The sequence below is a fragment of the Rhinoderma darwinii genome, chromosome 4 (genome assembly GCF_050947455.1).
Source record: "Rhinoderma darwinii isolate aRhiDar2 chromosome 4, aRhiDar2.hap1, whole genome shotgun sequence".
Lineage (NCBI taxonomy): Eukaryota > Metazoa > Chordata > Amphibia > Anura > Rhinodermatidae > Rhinoderma > Rhinoderma darwinii.
Window position 1 is genome coordinate 261479327 of NC_134690.1, and position 10324 is coordinate 261489650.

At 38.0% G+C, this 10324-nt stretch overlaps 1 long non-coding RNA gene across 1 annotated transcript; it reads right to left on the reverse strand.

The window, feature by feature from the left end:
• Nucleotides 1-7528: 7528 nt before the first annotated feature.
• Nucleotides 7529-8455, reverse strand: LOC142761104 (uncharacterized). Its single transcript, XR_012883504.1, has 2 exons — nucleotides 8394-8455; nucleotides 7529-7823 (listed from the first exon to the last, which is right to left on the reverse strand). It is a non-coding gene; the product is annotated as an uncharacterized LOC142761104 (long non-coding RNA).
• Nucleotides 8456-10324: the final 1869 nt, after the last annotated feature.

The following is a 10324-nucleotide window of genomic DNA, read 5'->3' on the forward strand; positions in this document are numbered from 1 at the left end:
AGGTATCACCTATGCTTTAGGCTACAGGCGTTACAGACATTTTGCACCACCAATCCACAGCAAATAATGTGTTACATGTAAACTCTATAGGGCATATTGCGGATTTAAAATCTTAAAATCTAAATTAATTAAACGTATAGACATAGTACAAAGACTTAAACACTACTGCTAGAAAAATACCACAATGATATTCCTGTATATCAAAAACAAAGCATGCACAAACTTTTTATATATAGGTCTTGGAGCTTCTTAGACGTGAATGGTTCAATATAATGTAAGCTGTATCACCACATGCAACAATACCGTACGTGTCAACTACTGTACAAAATCAGCAACAGTACTGCATGCCGTCTAGAGTAGTGAGATTATCCATTGACTGTACCTATACTTACCTAAAGGCACAGAGGCAAACCGACTGTTTCTTTGTTTTGTACCATAGTTGACAACTGCGGTATTGTTGTGTGTGATAATACAGCTTATGATAATATACGCCATTCAGGTGCTAGAAGCCATAAAATCTGATTTTCTTTCTTTCCACCACGTAAAAATTGCATTTTATAAAACTTTGGTGCAAATTTTCAGAACGGAATATGCACCAAAAATTAACACAGAATCTGCCAAATCTGAATGGCTCGTAGCCAAGGCCATCCAAGGGCACGGGCATCATGAGCCCTTGGTTGTTTAAAATGTATATTCACCATTAATTTAATTATATTTAAGTATATATTTTTATGTTAAAGGATGTTCAAAGTATATAACAGTTGCTCAGCTTGCAAATAGATTGCATTACTCATGTTATACTGATCCTGAATTGAATTATATATTATAGTCTAAAGCTGCATTCACACTTCTCGAGAGATCACGCTGTGTCGTCACTCACAGGTCCTGCATCGTGTCGGACGAGCGAGGACACATCGGCACCAGAGGCTACAGTTGATTCTGCAGCAGCATCGGCGTTTGCAGGTAAGTCGATGTAGCTACTTACCTGCAAACGCTGATACTGCTGCAGAATCAACTGTAGCCTCTGGTGCCGATGTGGCCGACAGGATGCAGGGCCTGTGGCAGGAAGTGAGTGACGTCACAGCGTGATCTCTCGAGAACACAGCTGTGTCTGCACTGCCAGAAGCTGGGCGTTCTGAAGAGAAGTGGATGATACTTCTCGTCAGAACGCCCAGCTAGTAAAAGTAGTAAAAACGCCCCGATGTACGCACATAATACACGCCCACTTGGACTTTTACTTTAAACACGCCCACTTGGACTTTTGCAAGCCTCATTTGCATAAATACAAAAATGGTCATAACTTGGCCAAAAATGCTCGTTTTTTAAAAATAAAAACGTTACTGTAATCTACATTGCAGCGCCTATCTGCTGCAATAGCAGATAGGGGTTGCAAAATCTGGTGACAGAGCCTCTTTAAACACAATCTAGCAATTCAGAAATAATTTATCTAACGAGACCATAGAATGTGATAATCTGCAGCCTGTATAGTAACACAATTATTATTATAATAACAATAATAATTATTAAATAATGGTGTGCTGGAAACACACTATATAGTAAAAATAAATATTCTTTAAAGGGGTTTTCCGGAAGTAAAAAATTACATTTAGTTAAACTAAACAATGGAAAATATATAACTTTACAATGTACTTACGTTTGATCAGATGACTGTAGCGTCGTATCCCCTCTTCCGTAACCAACCGCTTGGTAATGCAAAATGAGCACTTCCTGTGCAGACCCGTCCATTTGCTCTGCTACCTAACTTCCAGTTTCCGGCTTTCACAATGTACGGTTACGTCACAAATAAAACTGTACCACGTGCTTCCCCATCTGCTTAGAGCATGCGTGGTTGACACACACTCCACCACGCATGCTCTGTGAAATGATGTGGCTGCGTCTTAAGCAGCCGTGTATATTACATTGCGCATGCACAAATTTTAACTGCTGATTAACCCCTTAAAAGCCACGTTCAATAGAGATCGTGGCTTTTTAGGGGTTAAGGTACCATCGCCGGCCTGCTACACGATAGCGGCCGGCGATGGTGACTATGGCAACCGGACGCCTAACAATGGCGTCCGGCTATGCCATCGACGGAAGCCTAGTGGGTCCAAGTCAGGATCCACTATGCTTGCTGTCAGTGAGTAGCTGACCGCTCTAATACACTGCATTACGCATGTAGTGCAGTGTATTAGAAGTGCGATCAGGGCCTCCTGCCCTCAAGTCCCCTAGTGGGACAAAGTAATAAAGTAAAAAAAGAAGGTAAAAAAAGATGTGTAAAAATAAGACAATAAAAGTTTTAAAAGTGAAAAAACGAAAAATCTCCCTTTTTCCCTTATCAGTCCTTTATTATTAATAAAAATATATAAATAAATAAACAAATAAACAATACATAATTGGTATCGCCGCGTCCGTAACGGCCTGAACTACAAATTTATTTCATTATTTATCCCGCGTGGTGAACACCCAAAAAGAAAATAATAATAAACCATACCAGAGTCACAATTGTTTGGTCACTTCACCTCACAAAAAATGTATTAAAAAGAGATCAAAAAGTCGCATGTACCTAAAAATGGTAATGATTGAAACTACAGTTCGTTACGCAAAAAAATAAGTCTTCCGATGGAAAAATAATAAAGTTCTCACTTCTAGAATAAGGTAACACAAAAAGTTAACTATTTTTTACAAAACATGTCTTATTGTGCAAACGCCATAAGACATAAAAAAACTATAAACATCTGGTATCGCCGTAATCGTATCGCCACGCAGAATAAAGTAAATACTTAATTTATAGTGAACTATGTAAAAAAAAATAGAATAAAAAACAATAGTAGAATTTCTGTTTATTAGTCACAACTCCACAAAAAAATAGAATAAAAACTCATCAAAAAGCTGCATGCACCCCATGAAAACTACAATGAATTCCTCAAGGGGTCTATTTTCCAAAATGGGGTAATTTTTTTGTGGTTTCCACTGTTTTGGCACCACAAGACCTCTTCAAACCGGACATGGTGCCTAATAAAAAGGCGGCCTCAAAATCCACTAGGTGCTCCTTTGCTTCTGAGGCTGATGCTTCAGTCCATTACCGCACTAGGGCCATATGTGGGATATTTATTAAAACTGCAGAATCTGGGCAATAAGTATTGAGTTGCATTTCTCTGGTAAAACCTTTTGTTCATAAACTTTCTAAATGCTGTTGTGAATACTTTGAGGGGTCTAGTTTCTAAAATGGGGTGTTTCATAGGGGTGTCTAATATATATAGGCCCCTCAAAGCAACTTCGGAACTGAACTGGAAACTAAAAAAAAATAATTAGACAATACTTCTCTTCTACACCAACATGTCAGCGATTCACAGTGTGATGAAGTAAGGGAAATGAAGGAGAAGCAGCGATTGTACCAGCGATGCACCCCCTTCAAAACAGCTGATTGCGGGAGTCCCGGGAGTCGGACCCCCACCTATCAGCTATTGATGGGCTATCCTGTGGATAGCCCATCATTATTTAGGGAATGGACAACAACTTTTACACCTACCTTGTGGTAGGCTTAGATACAGGACCCCACAGACAGTAATCCTATACTGTATCAGATTACTGTCTGAGGGACCCTCTATTTAAGCCTACATTACGCTTAGATACAGGGTCCAATAAACAGTATCACACATGCACTTGGGCCCTGTATCTAAGCCGACCATATGTGTTATAGTGTGTTCACATCACCGCTGCCCTTCTGTTGAGGGGTTCCGTAGGAGGTTTCCGTTGGGTAACCCCTCAACGGAGTGGCAAACTGAAACCTCAGCTTACGTTTCCCTCACCATTGATGTCCATGGTGAAAGAAACGTTGATAAAGGTTTCCGCTTGTCACCGCTGTGAGAGGGTTCCGTTGTTCTTGACGCTGCCTAGACGTGATTTGTGGGTGGCACTATCTACAGTGGGGGTTGTATTCCGTGTCTCTCAAAGCCTCGGCCCACATGAGAGTTCAGTGCTGCTCACACTGAAGCATTACTGCACTCCTTAAACCCGTTCCGGGCTGACGACGTCTATACACGTGCTAACTGCACGGTGCATCGGCAGTTAGAACGTATATAGACCTATGGCAGTCGTGAAGGGGTTAAACAGATAAAACAACATAAATAACAGTGTCTCAATCAGCTTCCTATTTTTTATTAATTCAATAGAAACAACAGTAGTGTAGATCAATCTATTTATACACAGGTTTATAATTAAACTAGAGATAAATTATATATTAATCTCTTGCTAAATAATATAAGTTAATTATATAACGTTTAAATTAGTTATATTTTCTACTGCACCAAAACAAAACGTTCCCATTTAAATATTTTTCAGAATGCCTTCGTGTGTGATCAAGGGATGCACATCTAGTTGGAAACAAAGGGATCCTTCGATAGTCCTTCATGTTTTTCCAAAAGATGGAAATAGAATCCGTCATTGGCTCATCCAAACTGGACAATATAGCGATAATCTTGACCAGATGTGTAAAAAGGTTATGGATGGAAAGGACGTAGATTCTTATCGTATGTGCTCTCTTCATTTTGAAAATGATGCCTACTCATACAATGAGGATAGACGTTTGTTGAGAAGAGATGCCTTGCCAACTATTTTTCCACAGAAATTGGAGAAGAAAACAGTTTCATCTAAAAAAAAGAAAGCACCAACTGCAACGGCTCAGACATCAGCTGGGACGATTTCAAACATTGAAGTTATTCTACCATAACTATCCACTACCGCTTGCACAACTTCAACGGTATCGTATACCATGTCGTCACAACTTTCCACCACTACATCTTCATCAACGTATTTAAATTTTGTATCCAGCTTTATGTCTTCTTATCCTTCTACCTCATTTTCTTCTGGAAATCAAAGTCAATCTCTCATGAAGAAAAAAAAAGAAGAAAATGTGTAACTGGAACAATTTTTTACTCTACCGAGCGAAAATGTTGGTGACAAAGAAATTAGTAACCAGAAATCCAACTTAATCACACAAGGGCTTGAAAGTGCATGAACAACTCCTGTGTATCCTGATCATTATAAAGAAGCAATAGAAAATAAAAGGTAATTTGCAGTCAACAGAGTACATAGACGTTTCCAAGCAAAAAAAACGGAAAAACCTTTTTTAAAAAAGACCAAAATGGCGTATTATGTGCAATTTATTACCCAAAACAGATCTTACAACAGAGTTTGAATCTACTGTTTCTATTTTGTCCCCAGAAGAATGTATATGTGAGTCCAGTTCAAATTCTGATGTTGATGACAATCATTCACCAAAAATAGTTTTTTTTCAAAAAAGCAAAAAAAAATATCCTCAACCAGATTTCACAAAAACTTCGGACCGTAGACACTCTCCCAAAGAAATGAGTCTAAACCTTGACCAACAATTTGCTGCCATTACAAATGAATCAGATAGTTACATTCAGAGCACACATTTTCGAACAACGTCCACTCCATTAAAAACTATGTGCCACATGATTATACAACGCAACAATCGGAGTTCATTGAGCCATTACAGCATGATAAATCAAAATCAAAAGATTTATCAATAGAAAAAGGTGTATTCCCTTTTTCTCCAATTCAACACAATTTAGAGCTTGATGAAAGTTTTCCTTCAGAATCGTTTGAAGAAAATTTATTGACAACACGTACAACAGACGTAGACCCATCGGACCACACTTTCCATATTTCTGACTGTGAGGATGAAAATTAAAGTTTTTATGTTCACACTGATGAAGAGTTTGAAACTGAAGATCGTTTTCAAAGTTTGATAAGTCCATGCAAAAACCATGTGACTGAGGAGAAATTTCTTGTATTTGATTGTTTGTTATGGTTATTGTTGTCACTAGTACCATGTCAATCCCAAAAAAAATGCAGTGATAGATTGATCAGTTTTAAAATAAAGTATTGCGGTAGCATGATTAGCATAGAAGTTCAATGTGAGAATGGACATACTAGAAATATATGGAATAGTCAGCCCAAAGAAGGCCTTAGACCAATTGGCAATATTTTGATTTCATCTGCAGTGTTGTTGAGTGGTTCTAGTTTTTTTTAAATTAAAAAGTTTTTTGATATCCTAAAAAAGCGCTCAATTGCAAAAAGTACACACTACAGTACACAAAAGGAACTTAGTTTTCCAGCAATAGATTTTGAGTAGAAAAAAGAACAAACCAAAGTTATTAGTGAACTGAAACAAACAGCTGTCTGCTTAACAGGGGACGGTCAGTCAGACAGTCCTGGTTTTTCAGCGAAGTACTGTGTGTATTCACTAATGGATGTTTCCTCTAAGAAAATCTGCTCTTTTTCTGTAGAGCAAGTCATTCCTCCTATTACATCAGTTGGTCTAGAAAAAATATTGTTTGAAAGAAATATTGACTTCCTAATAGAACAGGGTGTGGATATTCAAATCATCGCCACAGACAGGCATGTATCCATTCGAAAACTGCTATGTGAAAAATATCCATTTATAAATCACCAATTTGCTGTTTGGCATTTGGCAAAGTCTATTGGTAAAAAAATACTTAGTGCTTCAAAAACAAAGGATGGTGACATTATTTCGAATTGGGTTCAGCCATTTGTGGTGGTCATCACGTAACTGTGGTGAGGATGGAGAAGAACTGGTACAACGTTGGAAATCATTAATTCATCATGTAACCAATGTTCATGAATGGCCCGACCCTCCTGAATACAATAAATGTCTACACCCACCACTCAGTGAAGATAGTTTGGACACAACTAAATGGCTAATAAAAGATTCTCCTGCTTTTGAAAAATTAGTCCGAATAGTTGATAACAAGAACTTGATAAAGGACATTAGACAAATTACATATTTTTGTCATACAGGTGAATTAGAAATTTACCATAGTGTTAGTCTGAAGTATCGCCCCAAGAGAATACATTACTTCATGGATGCTATGGTTGCCTGTAGCCAACTTGCTGCTCTAGACCACAACAAAAATGTAGATCGTGTCAAGGCTGTGGTGAAACGTGCAACTGTTTCGGGGGATCCTATTGGAACACTTCGTCATCGAGTCGAATACTCCAAAGGTTGAAAAGCTTGGGTTGTGAAAGCACTGTATGAACCCACTTCACAAGAATTTACTGACGACATTCTGGAAACTATTATGAGACTATTGCGGAAGGAAATTGAATATTCTTGGCAATCAAAACTTGAGCAATTGCCCACCAACATAGCGAACGTTCCGAAACCAAACAAAGAGGAAATCATCAGCCAGCATCAAACCAGATTTTACATTTGCAATCTAATTTACAGTCTGTAAGTTTTATCTAAGTTTTCTATTGAATGTACTCAATATATTTGTGAAAGAAAAAAATAAATAAAATAGTTCTGTTACTCACTTGTGTGTTTATATTATTATTATCTTTAATTTGGTTTATGGGTAATGTATACTACGTTTTAATTATTTGATTACATTTTAATAGAATATTTCATAATAGAAAATAAAACATGTGATTATTAGAATGAAGTACAAACTGAAAAATAACGTCTAAAAAAACAAGAGTATTTTGTATAAAATGTATTTATTATTTGAAATAACATAAAACAATAATAACATAACTGTAAATAATTAGAAATTAGATAATTTAACAGTATTTTAGGTAATTAGACATTAGAAATTCAAACTTGTGGCCAGCATGACCAGCAAACCACCTGAAGCCTGTATATCTTCCACTTGGATCCGGGTATATTTCACGTATTTTTTTTAACTACACAGGAAGGTATTGGAATATGGTGTCCGGGACCAAGAAATCCAAACACCATACTTATACATTTTCGATAAGCAGCATGTCGAAGATGTCTGTGAAAGATACCATAAAAAAAGTTAAATTAAACGCAGTCTATTCAATATTTGTAAAGAATTACAAATCTAAAAACATACACAATTGACATACATCAATACCAATATTTTAATTTTAAAAAAAATGTAGAATAACCGATTTTCATTCCTTTCAAATTCCCCAACAAATTGAATTAATTCTATGAGATAGTCTCTTGACAATATTGAGCGCTGAAATGCTTCATTTTCCGTTATACAGTTGGTACTTTCTAACATACTCTCTATGGCGCAAAATTCTTTACAGCATAGACTTTCCTCCACACGTGGCATAATCTAACAACAACCACAATTACACCAATTGGTGTTCAGCAGCCTTCCCTCTGTATCCTCTGTTGTACTTGGACGGACCTCATTTGGCCCCTCATTTTGAAAGCACCAAGGGTTTAGTCTATTTTCAGAATCGATACGTCCCCTTAGTCTTTCTAAAAGTGCTTGTAATCCCTATTGAAAATAATAAAAATATATATATATTTATAATACATTTTGTGTTATGTTTGGAGTTTTATTCTAAAAAAATGTAAATGATCTTACCGGATTCAAGCTGTTAGTCGGTACAATAGCAATGACTGATGTATCATCTTCAGATGTTTCCTAAAAGAAGGATTAGAAATGTTTTTTTTGTAGAAATTATAACTACAATAAATAAAAAATAAAATATTACTCTTATATCAAGGGAAGGTTGAACATCAGAATCAGAATCTAAGTATATATAAATTAATAATAATAATCTTTATTTATATAGCGCCAACATGTTACGCAGCACTTTACAATTTAGAGGGAACATGAAACAAACAATATCAGACATTGCATAGTGACAAAGTTAATTTACAATTCAAACCTGAGGAGTGAGGACCCTGCTCGCAAGAGTTTACAATCTATGAGGAAATAAAGGAGACACAAAGTGTAACAGTGTTTGTTCTGTACAATAGTCCGGCCATTTTTATACACATGGGGCGGTACACATAAAGCTGCATGAGCCGGTCACCAGCCAGTCTCCGTGTATGACTGACATGAAGAGAAGGAGTGTGAGGGAATATTATTCTGATGACTAATCTAAAAAGGAGGGCCATGGAAAGGAGTCAGATTAGGGAATGATATAGGCCTGTCTAAATAGATGTGTTTTCAGGGCACGTTTAAAACTGTGGATATTGGGAATTAATCTGATTGTCTGGGGTAGCGCATTCCAGATACGGGTGCAGCACAACAAAAATCTTGGAGACGGGAGTGGGAGGTTCGGATTATGGAGGATTTTAATGTAAGGTTGTTTGTAGAACGGAGAGCCCGAGTAGGGTGGTAGACAGAGATGAGGGAGGAGATGTAAGGAGGTGCAGCATTGTGGAGAGCTTTGTGGGTGAGAGTAATAAATTTTAATTTTATTCTGAAGGGGATGGGCAACCAGTGCAGTGACTGGCACAGGGTAGAGGCGTTGGTGTAGCGGTTGGTCATAAATATGAGCCTGGCTGCTGCATTGAGGATAGATTGGAGAGGGGAGAGTTTGGTGAGGGGAGATTAAAATAAAAAAAACATAAATAACAAAGAGATCATCCTTAGGCACGATGCACATGAACGTGAAAACGCGTACTTACGGCATGGGCAGGCCCATAAAAGTTTTTGGGGCTCCCGTAATTACGTGTGGCTATGTTTGTACACCCGTAATTACGGGAGCGTTGCTAGGCGACGTCAGGGGATAGTCACTGTCCAGGGTGCTGAAAGCGTTAAACGATCAGTGCGGGATAGAGAGAAGTGGCTGCACTGATAGCCAGTAACTCTTTCAGCACCCTGGACAGTGAGTACCATGCGTGGCGCTCACAAAAACAAAACAAAAAAGTTAATACTTAACCAGAACTAATATAATGGTGGTTTCTCTTGGCTCAAATACCCACAAAATCTCTCTCAGACCGGAGCAGGCAAAACTAAATTGGGTATGATCCAACAAATACCCTAAATGACATATATAAAGTACAGTGAAGTTTACCGCTCAGACGGCACTGGTAACAGTCCAATATCATTCAGTATGGACTCTCTCCCAGAAAAATGCAGTGGACAGTCCACAATCCAATGTGGGTGTGGATGGTAATTCTTATCCTTGTAGTTCCACCAAGCTCCTTATCGTCTCTCTCCACATTCAAAGAACTCCTGGTAGGAAAAGGATCTTATGTCTCTAATAGATGGAAAAAGGAAGACACATAGTGCAACACCCTCTGAAAAAAGATTGCTCCACTCCAAGTTTAATCCATACTCACAGAAGTAACCAGAACTACTAGCTTCTTCCTCCTGTCCGGCCTCCTGGGATGACGTTTCAGTCCATGTGACCACTGCAGCGGTCACATGGACTGCCGCCTTATCCAGGGAGGTCGGACTGGATGTCAAAAGAGGGAAGCGTCACCAAGAAAACAGCCGGGTTACGTATGAACTACTTTTACTTACAATCGCTGCGTTCCGCTGCATAAAATCTGGCCAAA